This window comes from Photinus pyralis, unplaced genomic scaffold (genome assembly GCF_008802855.1).
Source record: "Photinus pyralis isolate 1611_PpyrPB1 unplaced genomic scaffold, Ppyr1.3 Ppyr1.4_LG5, whole genome shotgun sequence".
Classification (NCBI taxonomy): Eukaryota; Metazoa; Arthropoda; class Insecta; order Coleoptera; family Lampyridae; genus Photinus; species Photinus pyralis.
This window is the reverse complement of record NW_022170596.1, coordinates 32,874,523-32,893,018: the sequence shown is the minus strand read 5'-3', so window position 1 is coordinate 32,893,018 and position 18,496 is coordinate 32,874,523. Positions and strand designations below refer to the sequence as shown.

The following is an 18,496-nucleotide window of genomic DNA, read 5'->3' as shown; positions in this document are numbered from 1 at the left end:
GTTGGGACAGACCGTTTTCCAACTCAACTTGAGCCTACATCTGTTCAGGTAAGAGAAATTGTATCTATACCACGACATTGAATAAGGATTGTGCTTCAACAATTACTTTAATTTAATTTATTTGCAATAGGTACCGGTGCATTACGAAAAGTTATGTAACATAAAATCGGGCGATTTAAAGATTTTTAGATATTATACCAAGGTTTTGGAAGTTGATCGCTACAAATGCGCCGGCTTTTTTCTTTTAAACAACAAAAATATACCATGGCCTTTAGATAGCTAAATAAGTATAGATTATGTTATTAGCCATAAAAACGACATTCTTCCACTTTTACCCTTCAAAATATTAGTAGTTAACGATTTAATTTGTACGGATTAACGGTCGAATAGCCAAATAACGTTTCGATTTACAGAGCAGCTCATCATAAAAGGTAGTTAAAAGAACGATTATCTATTTTATGGTTTTTTGGATTATACCAAGTTTAAGGGCAATAGAAGATTTAAAGATACTTTAATAGTTTGTTTGATGATGGTATTTTGTAGAATCAAGTCTCTATTTGTAGCCTCCTAAGATCGCTTTTGCGTTTTCGTGACTATTTACCTTGTTTATAAATTGCCTTTTTAAAGATAATTAATATACGGAAATGTACGCACTTATATCCATTGCGATAAGCAAGTGCCTAGAAAGCGGGTATTCTTAAGTCAATAAGTATCGGGCAAGAGATCACAAGAGATTATGGAAATATGTTCTACCGTGGAAAACTAAGGCGATTTCGTAATGGGCTATTTCTTTTTAACTGAGAGAAATTTAATAAAAATGCTCTTACTGCTGACCCGAATGCTGGACTAACCAGATCGTAAATTCTCCAGCCAGTAGCGGTGGAAAGCAAAAATATTTGTCAAAATGGACCAAACTAGTAGATTTACAGCATATATAATTACTACAAATTCAGAATTGTCTCCAAAAGTATTAATTAGACCAATTTTCTAAACGGTATACGAAATTGCATGAAAAATTAATTAGGTGAAGCATTTACGCCCCCGTTTTATGTCGTCCCGTCTTATTTACTGCACAATTTTTAATAAAGTCTTATTAAATTCCATTCAAGTAAATTAATTAAGGAATGTCGATGTTACGCCTTAGATTTTAATAATGTATCATAGTCCTCTAAGAAAAACTATGCACACCAAATTCGTTTTTTTCACTGGAAAACTTACTTCGAAGGTACTACAAAAGGAGTTTTGGAACTATTTACATTATTAGTTTCCACTAAAACTTTTCCACTATACTAAATTGATTCGAAAAGTTTTCAGTTGCAGGGCTGACACAAATATTGATCTACGTGCCTTGCTCGAGATCCTATAGAATTTATGTTTGAAATAATGGTACCTAGATTTGATGAAACGATAGCAAAATCAATTATCAACGATAGTCTTTTTTAATGTACTTAATCAATTCTATTGTTTAATTATAACGTAAAACGAGACGTCTCGACACTTTCAGTTACGGCGCGGTTTTTCTATACGCTTTTTGCATCATTATGAACAAAAGTGGCGCTTCGCAATTTAATTACATAATTTCGACTTATCTAAATTCTGCATTCGACTTTTATGTTAATTAGTCGGCTATTTACGGACTTGACGTAAGTGTACGTATTTCCTGCGATTGACATCAGATTAGGACGACAAGAAGTCAAAAGCGGCGGCTACATTGTTTACCACACCATTCTGAAAGTATGATTAATGAGCTTTTTTGAATAGATAACATACGAAGCAGAACGGAATGGGTCAAATGTCGAGTAGTGCCGTTACGGTACGGATGAGTGCATATTTGTACATCCATCAAACGTGAATACTTCCCGGTTTACCCGCGGCAGTGCAATAAATGGGTGACAGTATTTACGTTGACGTGGGTCAAACGTTACTCCCTCACTAAAATGCCATTAACCAAAATGTCCACTTCTTGAAAACACAACTTCGTGCTTCATGCATATTTATGAAGTTGTCCAATCAGCAGATTGCTATTAAATAATAGTAATAAATATTAAAACTGATGATTGTAATTATGGCCGCGTAAAGGCCTTTAACCGATAGGCGGGTAAACACTTTTGATTTATGTTGTTTTAAAATTTTTAAGGCGCCATCTGTTTGGTTGCGTACTGCGGCTTCTTGTTTGGCACAGGGTGGTTTTACCATGTGTAACTGATCCTAGCTACATATTCGATTCGTTTCCATAGTAAATTCTAAATTTATCAAATTTTAGGCTGAATATTTCATTGACAAACAACAGTAGGTATGCAGTTGGGGCTTCTCAAGAGCGATCACTCATGCGGAAAATCTTAGGATCAAGATAAGATACTGTAGGTAGTAGGTCTCAATCCGTATTCTGCGTATTTGAAGTGCTCCTCCATTTAGTTTTGTATGCTGGGTTAGATTTATCACACATGATAGGGAGGAGAAAGGAGGTACCGTGGTAGCAAAAATGGTTCCTTCGATTTATTATGAATTTCTCTTTCCTCGTCCACCGCTTCACACTGAAATTTCTCTCATCAACTAGACCATAGAGTTCATTCTTTTTCTACTAAAAATTGGTGTGTCAAGAATTTTAGACTTAATACATAAGAAGTCCGCAAAGAGGAGTTTCACAGTCTGCTGAAATCGAAGCAGGTAAGTTGAGCAATATTCGATGGTACTAACTTATATTCAAGTTGTCTTCTAGTACAGCCTCAAACATGATATGGATCGAAGGCCCAAATTTCCTGGTACATTGCAGAAAAACCTCTTTAAAGGTTATGGAAAGCCTATAGCTTTCAAACAAAACCTTAACGAGCCTTATACAACCTTAATAATAATTCAGGCACACTCATCAAAGACACAAAAACACTCGCTACTTCCACTATAAAATAATTTCCTTCAGGATCTTCAAAAACACTGTCAATCACAATATTAGACGCCATAACGCCTGCTTTGAAGGGCCGCGCCAAACGTCCTCACTTACACCGAAATAACGCGCACAACAGACACAACTAAGAGATATTAAATGTGCCTCGCCGGACGGTAGGATTACCTACACCCAGTAGTGTAGACGTGGGCTAGAGTTGTTTTTGTTTTGGAACGAGTAAAAATGTTAGTGTTTGGTTCACCACGGCCATTATAAACTTATATAACTCGATTCCCAGTAAACACACACACTTTCCTCTTGGCCACTTAAGCTTGTCACAGCACAATAAACAAATATAAGAAAAGGCAATGAAATAACTGAAACAATGCCAAAGAAGTTCGAAAGCACAATACACAAATATCGGAACATGACTTCTGTTATAAGATGAATCCCAAAATTGACTTAAAGTTTCTGAGTTTGCGAGACTCATTGGCCTCGATCAACTTCCGAAGATTTCAAAAAAATTATTACACCACTTTTGATTCAAATAGAATAAATCTTGGGCACAAATGAAAAAAAATCTGGCATGACGACTATCTGGGTGGCACTTTGGATTCGAATAAATGCACAAATAATTGATTGTACAATTTTAATCGGTACACATAAAAAACTTCTATATGAAACCTTTTTGTATTCCAAAAATTAATGAAAGTAGGTGGGGAACAAAATATATTAAGAAACCCTGCACATATTTAATGAATTTTTCATCAAAGCCGATTTCTTGCAGTGTCTACAGATTCCCCAAATATCATTGGAGAATGAGAAAAATTATAAAATTCGAATGGCCTTTCATTTGTAGCTTCTAAACTGTGTGACCCTCGGTTTAATTCGGAAAAATGGTTTCTGTGAAAATATTAAGATATTTAGACTTCTAAAAGGATTTCAAAATACATTTCTTAAATGTACAAGATTTACAAAACCTCTAACATTGGTAAAGGAATTCTATAAAACCACAAGATAAAAAATTTGACGAAGATTCTTAAGACTTTTTAAAAAATAAACAATTTTTCTAATTTACTAGAAAATTCCGAAACACTGGAACTCATATGGCTGTTGTTTTTCGTTGATATTTACATCAAATGCATAATAATAATGAATTGAAAAAAGAACGCCTATTTTGGGAAATGTGTACTTCCTACGCTTTGTGACTCATATAGGTCCCTTCAACATAATATAAAAGTTTTTAAATTGGGAAAAGATGCCTTTGGGATAACTAGATTTTGAAATGTCTTAATTTTCTATTTTGATTCTATTTACGATATTATCGTACAATTTTTTTAAATTTATATAATGTAACTTTTAAGTTGACGTTCGAATTTTTCATAGGTAATTATTAAAATTTCGAGAGTGTATCGAAAAAATAAGAACAATTCAAAATTGAGTTTATCCTTCGTGCTGTAAACACAAAAACATTCAAGTCGTTTATGTGGGTAAGGGAGAACAAGGAAAGCTACCGAATAGGGCAAATGGAGATTTTTCCATTTTGGTATTAATTTACTTTCTCATGCTTGTATGCTGTTTAAATTTTTCCGAAAATGTTCCTCTTAATATTCGCAAGGTGCATCTACATATGGGTCACGTTGAGAATTGTTTGTCGGAACGCAAAACAGTTGACCTTTTCTCTAATATCTGTCCGTATTGGGGAGAAACAAAAATACGGATTTTACGTAGTAAATGGAGACAAAAGGGTAAATATTTTCAGAGACAATTTCTCATACGCGAATTTATCGGTACGTATTTACTAGGTTGAGAAATTTTATTGGAGCGAATGTTACGAGGAAAATTTCTCGGCCCGAAGACATCGAGAAAGTCGTAGTGGAGATTTTTTTTGGCAGATTATTAAGAATGTTGTGGCAACGTTGTTTTGTTGTATTTGTGGCAAATCCTTGCAGCTTCACAGCTTTAAACTAACAACAACATGTAACACTTATAATATTTCATATGAGTAATCAAATAATCATTAAATGGCAAACAAGCTTTTATTAATCGCGAAGTGGGTGTGATGGTACGAAAAGATGTAGAACAAACCTACAAATGCCCATATTACGCACATAGAAACCCAAATATTACACCCACCATGGTAATCACCTCTTCGTGTAAATGTCAAACAATTTTCTAGAGGAGATAAATTTATAATAAATTGGGTAATAATTGCATTTGTAAGCAAGCAATATAATTAATGTCATATCTGCTTAAGGAATTAAGCAGGTTTACAAACCTTACAAACAAATTACAATTAGCTAATAAATTGTAATAATTGTATGGCACAGTGACATGACATCAGTTAACAACCTTACTAATTTATCGCCTTTCGTATAGTGTAAAAAATTAGCAAGCATTTGGGAGGCGTCTTCATAACAAAATAAGCCGAAAAGTCCCCCGGTTTGCGCTATATTTTCATTGTGCACAGGGGACTTTTTTGTAACTTGCACACATAAAGAGACTACATAATCTGAATCTAAGTTTTTGTATTAACGCCACTATTGATTTCAGATTTGGCGTGTGAAATTGGGCCAGCAAAAATTGTCCTTTTGCATGCATAAATCTGCGTCCTGTCCAGAGGGAGAATTAAATATCCATTTATCCACTTTGGTTTAACAGACTGACACGCATGAAGGTGGTAATTATTTTAATAATCTTTAGATGCACAAGTATAATTATCTAATGTTATAAACCCGCCTTCAATTGCATATTCCATATATACGCAGCGTGACATGGAATATACCTTATAATTATGTAGATAAGGACAGGATTTTATTTTTAAAATTTATACAAAAATGTGTAGTACCTATCGACTACAACACCAACATGGTCGTAACTTACACTACAGGAATGCCAACTTACAGGCACCTACCTGATAATAATTTTGACGAGAATTTTATGTGCTTTTAATGCGGGGAAGCAGAAAGTTTACACATTCCACAAATTTACACAAAATGTGAAGCGTATAAGTGGTAATAAAGTGATTCGTTACATGAAATAAATGTTGGCACCTCTCCAGGATACTACGTTATGCAGCGATTACTTACCTGCACTAACTGCAACTTTAAAAATACAAATCACTACCGTGTAATTTTTCGGGTCTAAGCGTATAACTTATATTTATCGCTTGGAAGTGCAAACCAATTTATTTTTATTGGGAGTTATACTAATATAAAAAGACAGAAGTTTAAACATGCCCAATAATTTAAATAAAAAATAAGGAATCTAACCCAATAACGAGCTTTATTTATTATAAACTTCTCAACTAATAAATTAATTAAATCGCGTATGCATAATTAAGCGCGTTTTTTCACTTTCTTCCTGCTATAAATTTATATGAATATTTTAAGGGTTTGCCACACTTTATGTTTAAATTATACGCCCGTAGGCATTAAGCGCTCTTGAAGCTGTCAAGTCTTTTTGCTTCAAATAGTGTCGCCATAAAGTTTATTAGTATAAAACGGCTCGAATGGAAAGGCGTGAAGTATAATTAAATAATATTTCTGCTACTTGCTTTAATTACAGCAATTCCGTCTAGATTTTTTCCGTTTAACTTTCCATGAAATGTGTCTATTACTAACGGTAGATAGATGAAGGTTTTTTCTTGACAATTTAACATTTATTGTTATCCATGTCGCGATACATTCTTGCAGGGAAGTTGAGATAGTTTTTACTTTACTTCATTCCTCTTCCGTACGTTATGAACGTTGTCTTTAATTTAGTTCTTCCTTTTTCTTTCCATTTCCTTCTACTAACCAATGTTACACGATCTGCCTATTTACTGTACAGTATATCAAGCAAGGGGCCTTTTATCTCCGGTTTCTTTGAGGTCACTCGTGGCTTCTTACTTAGAACATCCGCCCCCTCGCCACTTCTTTTTAATACACAAATTGCATTTGAATTTCTTACCATAATAATTTTTAATTAGGAAATCCCCTGGAATCCATTAAAAAATTTCGACAACCTAAGTCATAGGGAAGCTCCTCGTCTGTAGATAAATTTCAGAACGGTAGACGGTAGTTAGTAGTATATGTCGACTTCCCGGTGAGAAATTTAACAAATTTTGTAGTTAATGTGAAAAGGGTTAGTTAATTACAACATCGTTTTGGGAGGAACTTTCATGTATATTTTTTTTGGCTTTCAAATTACTTTTGACTTGTTAGAATATGTAATCGCTTGATGTAAATCATTTTTTCGGTTACCTCACTATACCGTAAAATTTGAAATGCGCCCATGTTTATACAATAATTCTTTGGACTACCCAAAGGAAAAAAGCGGAGATCGCATACAGATGCCATTCAGATTCCTATCAGTCTGTTCATGGGTGTTTTCTGGCTTACGTACCACTTATCAGAAAATCTTCGTTAATTGAACAGGTTTGGTTATAAACCTAACAAAATTAAGAAATAACGCTAAGTTAATGGATAGTTTGTATGCTAAACATCCCAACGAGAAATTTTTGGTTCTCACTAAAAATAATTGAATTGGACTGGTCAAACTAAAAGCCAAGGATTTCTTGATTGGCAATTCAGGAGATTTCATTAATTGAGGGGCAATGTATTCGTTATAAACTCAAATGGTTGGTTCTAATACGAAGCCAACATTTAGTGTAGACCAAACTATGGATATGACAGGTTCTTATATATGGTATTTAAAGATAATAGATAATTAAATACTTCAAGAATAGTGATAATACTCGCAGTGATTGCCGAAACAATACATTTCGCCTCTCAGCAAACTATTTTGATCAATTTGTCATGTTTTTATTTGGACCTAGTATGTATAAGCCACTAAATCGGTTTTTGAGTTTACACAGATGGACGGATTGAGAGAATTCCAATCGCAATATAATAAATTTACAACAGTGTTAAACCGAATTGATTTATAACAGCTAAAACATTATTTATGACTCAGATATACCTACACAATTATAACAACGTGAACTACTTGTTACTTTGGGGTTGAAATTAGAACTGTCTGAAACAAAAGCAAACCCCCCTCTTTTTTGATAGTTGTCAAACACTTGCAAGTTTTCTAGAATGTTCTCGAACAAACATGTCGTAATTCTCGGAAAGATTACGTCACCTCTCTTAAGACTGTTGCGTCTCGCAACACGGACGGCATCGGCAGTGCTAGCGGAGACACAGTCCCAAGCAACTCTGATTCGGGAACGCGAACTGTATTGTGGTACTTGCATCTTCCACTCTTGAAAAGAAAAACAATCCACCGTCTTACAAATCGGTTGTAGGGTTCTTTTGGGGTTAAAGCAACAGACCAAGATTTCCACCCCGGTTCTCTGGAATACAACCTCTAGCATATTGCGCACGATGCGCCAGTCCAACCTATCAAGACCAAATCCGATCTTCGGAATTGCCAGCTTTTTAACGCCATGAATCTATAGTTGTCGTTTCAAGTGCTGTAGCGTATTCGACAAATCTTCGTAACTAGACTTATCACAAGACCGGTCTTTTGCTACCAGATAGATAATAAGAAAATCGTTCCTGCTCCTGTAGGACACACACTTTGCCCACTTCGGGACGTTGCAGGTAGATTTTTCAGCGCCTAAACCGACAGACCCTCTGAACATGTAGATGTCCTTAGCTACGCAGTGAGCCAAATCTTTAGATTCCTCGCGAACAACACCTGAGCGTGCCAGAGTCATGTGCCAAAAATTCCGCGAAAGTAGATTGTCGAGGTCTGACTTCCATCACATTCGCTGCTCGTTCTGACCCGCGTATGGAGCCAACCGATTTATGTGCACGCTGGTGGTTCCCGTATCCGACATATTAAGTCGTTTTTCCTCTTCGCGACTGCATACGGTCCTAGACATCTCAGCTCAAGAGTCTTCCAAAACCCATTAAAGGGTAATGTTTCATAGAAATGAAACGACGCAAAAAACGCACCACATTTGCACCGCGGTTGAAAAATTTATTCTTTTATTTCCAACAAGAACATGTATCATTTACCTAAAAAATTTTTAGACTGTAAAATTTCTGATTGGCAATGCTCAAATTGTTTTACTCTTACAAGTCCGAAAATGTCTAACTACACAACGAAATTTACAATAAAATTAAATATAAATTTAGAGCTACCGTTACATACTTCTGTATCCCAAAATTCGTCAACAGAGTTTTAATGTGGAGTCCTATGAAAACTGTATTTTAGTAATGTGTGGTGTAACAGTTTTGTTATTTTCGCGCACTAAACGAGGAGTAAACACAGTTTCTATGGCACCGAGAATATGGCCGCCACACGGAAATTTGCTTCAACACGTAGCATACGACTTTGCTTAATATTACTTGCCCCCTCTCATTTCTAGTCTAAGGTAATACCATATAACTGACATTAGACGTTTGAATTTGTAATTTAATTCACAATTCCTTTGTGACATTATTACATAGAGAAGGATTTTTATCACGCCAATGTCGCATTTTTGCAAACCATGCAAGCTGGATGACTCATTAAAGATTTTCCATTGTGTAAATGCGCAGATTTGCGGTGTTCCAGCTACAGCAATAACAATAATCTGAAATTGCGTATGAGAATGTTCTGTTTTATTCCCTTGAATTCCGTTTTGATTTTAGTGCAAATCACTGTGGAGTAGGATTTCTATTTACAATAATAACACGTACAGGTAGGTACCCTCTATAAAGGATGAAATAATGTATTGGCAAACAATCCAAAAGAGGTTGAACAAAATAGACTTCCAATGCGGCAAAGTTCAAGTCGAGCGCAAATCCCTAGACGATTTAGGGTTACTACCCTTCTTTTCTTATTAGATGTCGTATTCGTGTTTGAACAACCTGAAACTGATAAAAGATATAAGTACCTAATCGTTTTGTAGTAATTGAAGCACATCTGCCACCATTACCAAAATTGGTTAGCTATTAGATCCAAACTAAAACCCTCTCACCAGCTTGTGAAAAAACATTTTTTGTTGACACATTTTAGTTCTATTGTCCATCTTTCAAACATCAAAGAATAAATTCGTCTTTCATGTAATTCTTTGCAAAAATTGCTTAAAGCTAAGCACCTTTTCCTCCCTCGCTTGAATATTAAAGTATGAATGGACTCGACGACCTTTCATTTGTTGAACAGCAAATAGACCTCTTAGGAAAAAGCGTGAAAAATAATAGTCGAAAAGTCTTCGAGGGAGAGTTCAATTTTCCACCTTTTATCAGGCTACTCAAGTACAAATCGCTGTTTAGTGTGAGTAATTAATTAATTTAGCGTTTACTGGTCGTTTAGAAAGAGGTCGGTGACATGGCGCTCGGTTTTTTCAATTTGATAATTATTTTTACTTGTGGGATTTGTGATCTGTGTTTAATTTTAGCGTAATACCACTGTATTTATAAACGAAAAATACAATGGTAATACCTACAACCATTGTATAAGGTATAAATACAATGCTACAACGTACGTTGGTTCTATCACATAAGGGAAATTGAAACAGGAAACAATTCTTAGGTTTAAAAAAAGGCATTTTCCATAAAACGAGGATTTTTAACTGTCTGCACGCGAGTTATGAAGGCTGTAATGTTCTGTTGCGACGAACTTGGGGTAGTTGGCGCACATTGGATGAGCTTTTAAAATAAAAAAAATAATAGCGGAATAATTATGGTAATTTAATTTAACAGAAAAATTAATAAAAATACAAATTATGGCAATGAATATCCCGGGACCGGATGAACGTAGCGGCAGTCGGCGGAACAAAACAAACAGGAGGACGGACGGAGCACCACCAACGGAACGGCCTCGCGCCTGGTTGAGGTGGGCGGTAGCAAAAATCTGGTGAAACAAAACCTGCTAATAATGACTTATCATGTCTGAAATTCTAAAATATTCATTTGTTCCCTTCTTCTCTGGCAAGAGAGCTTTCGGTTGCAAAATTTATAAATTCACTTACGAATTATCGGCAGTAAGACAAGTAATTAAACAAAATGAAAACACACAAAGCTCACTCCTCATCTCCTAGAGCACATAAGTAAATTCAGAAACTACTTAATAACAAAGCGCCCAACTTAAAACGTTTCTAGAAACCGGGTGTTCTGCAAAGCTAGTCGACTCCACAAATGTACGGTGCGGTCATAACTTCGGGTATGAAATTTCAAGGGGGAAACGGGTGCTTCGTTACACTGTCAGCGGCTTTAGAACTCAATTTGCATGGAATCACCTCAGAAAAAGGACAAGTTACTTGTCAAACATTGAAGTAATATAATAATATAAATAATAACAAGTTAAATGCTGGCATTATGGTTAAAGTTGGGTTGTTAGCGGAGGCCCGCACCCTAGCGGGACGTTCTTGGATAAAGACATCATTTGAATATGCTAACACCAGAACATGCACGAGTTAAGCCCTGATGATACATAATCAAAGGTATCAAAATGGCATTTGATATGGTACTGGTTTGAATTTCATGCAATTCGGTTCATAATTCCATTGTCTTTTAAATCGATGGACATGACGTCATCTAGTGGAGCGAGCGAGCGAGTGAACGGGCGGACGGACGAGTGAGGGAGCGAACGATCGGACGATTGGGAGAAAACATAAGCGTCTACCTTAACAACTCGAAACTAAAACAAAAATAAAGGGAGCGTATTTCAAACGATAATTAAGACTAAGGAAGAAAAAATAGGTGAAATAGGTCTCGTAGACTAGTCATTCCCAGAAGGAATTTTGGCAATAATTATAGCTATGTAGAGCCTTAAAGGGGACAAAAATCAATAGTAATTAAGATTGGACAGGTAATTTAGTAAAAGAGTACTGTTTAGATGTTGCCGGGCTATGAGATAATTAACAGACAAGATTACAAATTTTTTATAGTCTACCTCAAACTATGCGATACATATTGGTCTAAATGAATGGGGATTTATTTATTTCTGAAATGGAGAAATATTTGCATTTTTATGTGCCTTACTCAGAACACCGAGTTTCCTAAAAATACTCATGGTTTGCTACATTGTAACGGTAGCATGGAATGATAGCTTTTTTTGGAAATTTTTGTAGTAAAGTTTGGAGTTCGGAGATTTAGTAGTGGAATTGTACGAATAAATAAACCAGCATTATGTGGAGTAGTGGAGTGAAAGATTGTCCTTTTATGTCTATAGAGAATTGTTTTCTTAATGTACTTCGGATGTCTGTAGACGAGATGACGGGGATGGAGCATATTCAGTTATTTTAATTTACAACTGCGAATTCGGCATGAGGTAATTGCAGCATAAATCCGAAACCTTAAAAAACACTTTTTAAGAGGAACTCGAGCATTACAATTACAAACAATGCAATGGAAGACTCTGTTTTAGCGTGTCTGAAAGGAATTACGCTTTTATGCTTTTGTGTGATTTACACCTTTCATGATTAAACCTATATTCTAGAAGATGTTAAATTGTTAGTAGGATAAGTGTTTCTTTAACCATAAGGGTAGATAAAGTGAAACAAATAATTGTGAATTCCAATGAAATCTGCCATTCTTAGTAAAAATAGGACGCCGAGTACGATATAAAATAAAGTTCAGAACAGAATACAATATTGTTTCAATGGAAATCATGGCAGAACTTAAGCGTGCTATTTTGGACGTTTAAATTAAATATCTAAAGAATGTTTAGATGTTTTATAATGATTTCTATGGAACCGAGGAGGTTTTAAACTGGAACATGGAACTTTCTTTAAAAAATTAGATTACTGCACAATGTCATAACCCTAACTTATATTCGATCGTCGTTCCCTCATTTTTTGGACCATGGCGGGACATCGACTTGAATCGGGAAGTCGTAATTGGCTTGGTTTTTTACGTGCCCAAAAACTCGTTTTCTCTAACTAAAGTATGTAAGTAATTATTGGATGCTGCAGGTCTTTTAAAACATTATGATCACGTGTAAGACATTAGAGCGCAATGTAACACAGCAAAAGGGATACACACAAATTTGTATAAATCTGTCTACTTGGAGTGCGACAATTTGATTCGTTACCCGAATTTGAAGGGATAGGTTGTGAAAAAGCCCTACTTTGTACTTGCAAGTAGTAAAGCCGGCCCGTGTGGCGCAGTTGAGCTCAAGCTCGGATGCGGTTCTAAGGGCCCTGGTTCAAACCTCGGTTCGGGTATGGATTGTATGTATTGTGGGAGCAGCATTGACTGAAACCCCGCCCACTCTAAAATAAGGGCCAAATAATAATTAAAAAAGAAAGTAAAAACCTAGCAAGATTACCTTTATCGGGTTTTACAAATAAAATGAAATGTAAAAAAGTTTCTGCATGGGTCTATACAGATTGATGGAGCAATTAGGATGGTATTGTACTTTACGACACAACAAGAAATAATGGATCCTGTGTTGCCAAAGGCACCGCTCACTTTCTTACGTTTATGTTTGATATTCCGTCTAGCATCATATTTTTAGGATTGCCGTAAATCCCGTAAGTCTGAATTTACCTACACATAAACGATACATACACGCATGTTTCATACCTACTATGTTTAGAAGGTGAATATAAAAATATACGAAAGCATAAAATATCTCAAAATATGTATAGGCAGTTTCAACAATAGCGACAGATTTACCTAGCAACCGCCAATAGTGGGGGCGCATTATTTATTATCGTACAAGCTATTTGTTACTGTTAACTGTCAAATTAGAATGATGCACAGAAATTAATGGTGCATATAAATAACACTAGACCATCACTATTTTTAGCAACCCAACTTTAATAATTTTCCAACGCCAAACGTCACAGCATCAATTACCTAACTTTTCAGTTATTGTCTTGCAGATTTTAATTACACTATCATCAGATAGTTTGTTCCATTAAGGGCTTGAATAAATGCTTGAGATAACTTCTGCATTTCTCAAGTTAATTGAGTGTAAATATCAAGTTTTCTCATGAACTATGCGAGCACAATAATTAACCCGCCGCGCGATGTGCAAGGATCGGCCAATATTTCATTACTTTATGACCCGTAAAGACACTACCTACTAATATTGCATAACTAAAGTTACTCTTATCCCGACTTCTAATTAACATGCATAAACATCACTCGATCGCATCAAGTTTGTCTATTTTTATTCTGCAAGCAAACACGCATATTGATTTTGGCAACTCTTCCACTGTAAAGTAAGTGGCGTTAACTAAGAAAGATTTCGACAAATTTATATCGTATCAGACCATTCTATCAATCGTAGGTAGCGGGTACTCGTTAAATTATGGCGCCGATTTGGCGTAATGTCTGCACTACCATAATGCAAAAGATTTGTGGATTTCTAGTCTATAACTTTTGATTGAGAAATCTGATCGAAAAAGTACGAATTATGTTTTGGATTCTACGCACCAAAATTCATAAGAAAAAGTATTTTCCCGAGACATTTTGGTTCAGTCAATTTTTGGTAAAAACGGAAGGTTATACACTGCCTTTTTTTGAGGCCCGAAAAAAAAATTGTCTCAGATCGACCCGGAAAAAAATTTTCTTATAGAATGTGGCCTGTAGAATCCATAATTTCATACAGTTCCCAGATTGGGCTTGTAATGATCTTAAGGGGCCAACTAACTTCACTCCGAACACTAAATTCAAATACGGCGGGAAAATACTAAAAGGATATGGCTACCATGTACAGCCTTCTCCTCTGCCGGAACAAATGGCTCGTGATCGGATCGCCTAGGACAGAGACCCTACATTTTACTCACCGTCAAGTTGTAACCGTTACACTCGGAATGGGGGTTGCTATCGGGAAGGAAAAGAAACAGTCAAATGCGGCCTAAAGTATTTATTGTTACCCAAACAGATTCCCTAATAATTTGGAAATGCTGAAGTCCCTAACGAGTAGGCCGGTGCGAGGGAAGACCTCTGCCAGAGAAACCCTGGACTCGTGTTCGTAGAAGCTAAAGGGGTTGACGTTAATAAACAAGCTAACACGGGGTTTCCTGAAATATAATACAATATTCTTAACAGTACTCGGTAAATAGTAGTCATTACGGCGATATAAAATAGTCATTATTGGAACAACGGATTGGAACAATACCAGGGGAATAAACTCTTCTAGCTGGCTTAGTCGGTACATCATGAAATAGCAATGACATCCAAACTCGTGTTCCCAAGCGTCAATTATCTCACGATTATACCCAAACTCGGTCACACACACCTTTCAGAAACGGAAGACTGTTAATTATAGTTCCACCCCTGGAACAGGTAACAAGACTGCTCTGGGTTTGCGAGTACAACTTGCCTAAAGCTGAAGGTTCGAAACTAGAGTCGCTTGCCTTGTGGTTTTCTTGTGCAATTTTATAATTTGATTCGCCGATGGACTCTAGTTTCTCACGGTCGAAAGATTAGTGTCCTCTCATAAATGGTCATTGCACACGTAGAAAATCAACGCTTCTACTCTACAACTAAGCTACTCAACAACTGTGAACACGAATCTGAATAGTCATATAGGCGCCTTCCAAGTTAACATAATAAACACCAATCCGAAACTTCCCCAGCTAGAGGGTCGCTTTCCCCATAACATTTTGGCAAGATATTTAACACCAGGCATCCCCTTACAAAGAAAGTACAAAATTGGCAGTTATGTGAATATTCGGCTTGAAGTACAAATTGCAAAATGATATTATAAATATGAGGGAACACAATTTACATTACATGCAATTAATGAATTAACAAAAACCAATTACATCACCTGATATGAACTCTCGAATTGTAAACTACGGGAACGAAACTCTCTCGAAGGTAGTCAGCAAGCAAGTCCTTCACATTCCAAAAAGGCGCCGAACTTCCTTTCAACAAATAAAAACCCTCTTCACCCCTGAGTCGGAAAACTAACCCACCCCGGAATGGAAATTTCCATCCTATCTAACGGTAAATCCGGCTGTTGTTATTTAGTATCCCTCTTTTCAAAAACCAGGTACCTAACCCTAATTGATTACCAAAAACATTCAAATTCTAAAAATAAAATTCTAGGTATTTTGGTAGTGGCTCCGCTACCGGGAAGGACGGCAGTGTCTGGCTTCTTTGGTTGCGTTCGTAGATTTTGTTTTTGATGTTAAGTATCCAGCCTTTGTCATAAAGGTATGCCCATCTCAGGCTACTAGTTCAAAAGTTACAGCCCCTTGAATTTTCTTTCGAAATTGGTTTCTACACCTTTCTTCAAGTGTAGTTCAGAAATCGTAAGATATATTACAGAAGACATTAATTGAAATTCAGATTAGTCAATTGAATTTCAGAAAGTGTTAAGTGTAATTCAGAATAGTAAATTGAATTTGAGAAATCATCCCAATATGTAATTCAGGATAGTCATTTTAATTTCAGAAAGCGTAAATTGTAATTCAGATTAGTAACTTGTATTTCAGAGAGTGTAAATTGTTTTTCAGAGTCCGTCATTTGTAATTGAGAATTTATCAATTGTAATTCATAATTCGTTATTTTTCTTTAAAAATTAAATTATCAAAATACCTCTGGATGTGATTTTGTTATTGTTGTCCACTCCATAGTTTCTGAATTACATTTTATACACTCTCCGAAATTGAAATTACGGTTCTGAATTACATGTGATGGTTTCTGAATTACAATTAACATTTTCTGAAATCCAATTGACTAATCTAAATTACAATTTACGCTTTCTGAAATTAAATTGACTAATCTGAATTACATTTGATAGTTTCTGAAATTTAGTTTACTAATCTGAATCACATTTAACACTTTCTGAAATCCAATTGACTAATCGGAATTACAATCTACGCTTTCTGAAATTAACTTGACTAATCTGAATTACATGTGATGGTTTCTGAATTACACTTGAAAAAGGTGTAGTCTACAACTTTTGATTGAGAAGTCTGATCGAAAAAGTGTTTTGGATTCTACGCACTTCTTGGATATGTTTAAGACGTGGTCAAATATATAGCTTTCCCCACTCTTGGATTCACTGTAAATAAGGTGACCGATTTACATAAGGAATGCCTCAATTTGATTTACGATGGAGCCCGTGCGTCCATTTATCACTTCTCTTCCAAAGTTTTAATTCCATTCCGTTTATCATTCTCCTAGTAAGTTGGGGTCGCAAAGTGAATACATAACGTCACGGTAACAAATTTTATTATCCCACCACTGTAGTGTTTTATAAAGAACGAAGCTTGTCGATTTCCTTCCATTACGTGCAAGTCGGACATAGGATTCATTAGGACCGTTTATACGATTGGCATGTAACGTTTTTGAGAAAATTTGATTTATTGAAGATGCGAGATCCTGCTGCTGATGCCGTGACATTTGGATCAGCTTTGAACGAGCAAAATTTATTGTATGTATTGTTTGGAAAGTGTACACGTCATATTTGTACTGAATGTGGACCTAATTTCACCTTTTTTGTCTTATCCATCTGGCGATATCCTTCTAGGATTTTATCTACTACCTACTCTACTTCAAAGTTAGTTGGCGCCGGGATCATTTGGAGCCAGGACACCTTGGCACCCGCGTCGGGACGTTTTGCCTCACGAACATAAGCGAAAAAAAGAGACGGTAGAAGCTTTCCTCTCCAACTTAAGAAGTTTTGAAAACCGATTTTGCTCGCAAACTTCTCGTATCATTTTTTAGTGTACCACATTAGACTTTTCTAAAAACGTAGTCCTTTTTTGGGTCTTTCAATTGCAAGAAAACCAAAAGTTAAGGGTAGGTACACGCGAAGTTGCCAATTTTTATCAACAAGATACATCCACGCCGCCCTAAACTCACTAGTTGTAACAGTAGCTGTAAATTTGTATCATAATCTCATAATCTCATCGGGGCAAATTGGCCGACCAGTTAACGACATATTGTTCTTAAACGTTGCAAGTGCTTTGAAGAATTAGTTCATATGTAAGATCTGTGAAATACCTTAATTTTATGAATTTATCCATAACAATAACAAGGCACGTAGAGCATATTTCAAGTGCTACACCTAAACGAATATGGGGGACTGTTTCTATTTAAATTTTTCTAATAACCTTTTGACTGGAAAATAACAATAAAGGAAAGTTCTGTCATAATGTAATATTGACATTTTCAAACCCTATGGTTATAGAAATCGCGACTAGAAATTCTCTGTTGAAAACTAATTCATTCTTAAAATGCTTTTGGCTTTTGCCTAAATCCCTTAGACTGAGCTTATTGATGATTGATTTAATGTCAGATATTTTTACATTGAATGGCTTTCAGCGACTTACAACTTACCTGTGTCTCCGAGAGTCTAAATCTCTGATTTAATTACTTGCGGCTCAATGATTTGTGATTTACAGCCTTAGTAACATGTTCTGAAAAATGCAAAAGTTACTGGGGGTCTTAATAGTTCTACGCTACTTAAAAACCGGCACAAAGTACTTCCCTAGAGCGAAACTATAAAGTCCTTTTCTATGGCAACTGAAACCTTTACGTTGCTTTTAGTGCACGTTCGAAGGGCACGTTTAGAAATTCCCATTCAGAAATAAAGTGACAGATTTTCCCAATTTGAAAGCCTTGACACACGCGACGTACACCTCTCACTTCTTATTAAAATATCCTATTTTCCACATATTCATATAAATAAGACGCTTTCAACTCACAAAGCCGTTTGGTAACGACA

The 18,496-nt window shown here is 35.8% G+C and overlaps 1 protein-coding gene across 2 annotated transcripts in view; it reads left to right on the top strand.

Moving 5' to 3' along the window:
* Positions 1-18,496, top strand: part of LOC116171693 (cardioacceleratory peptide receptor) — a gene marked incomplete at its 5' end in the record, with an annotated part of 76,744 nt that continues 58,248 nt past the window's right edge. For both annotated transcript variants that reach the window (XM_031488663.1, XM_031488664.1), the window contains 1 exon segment: positions 1-48.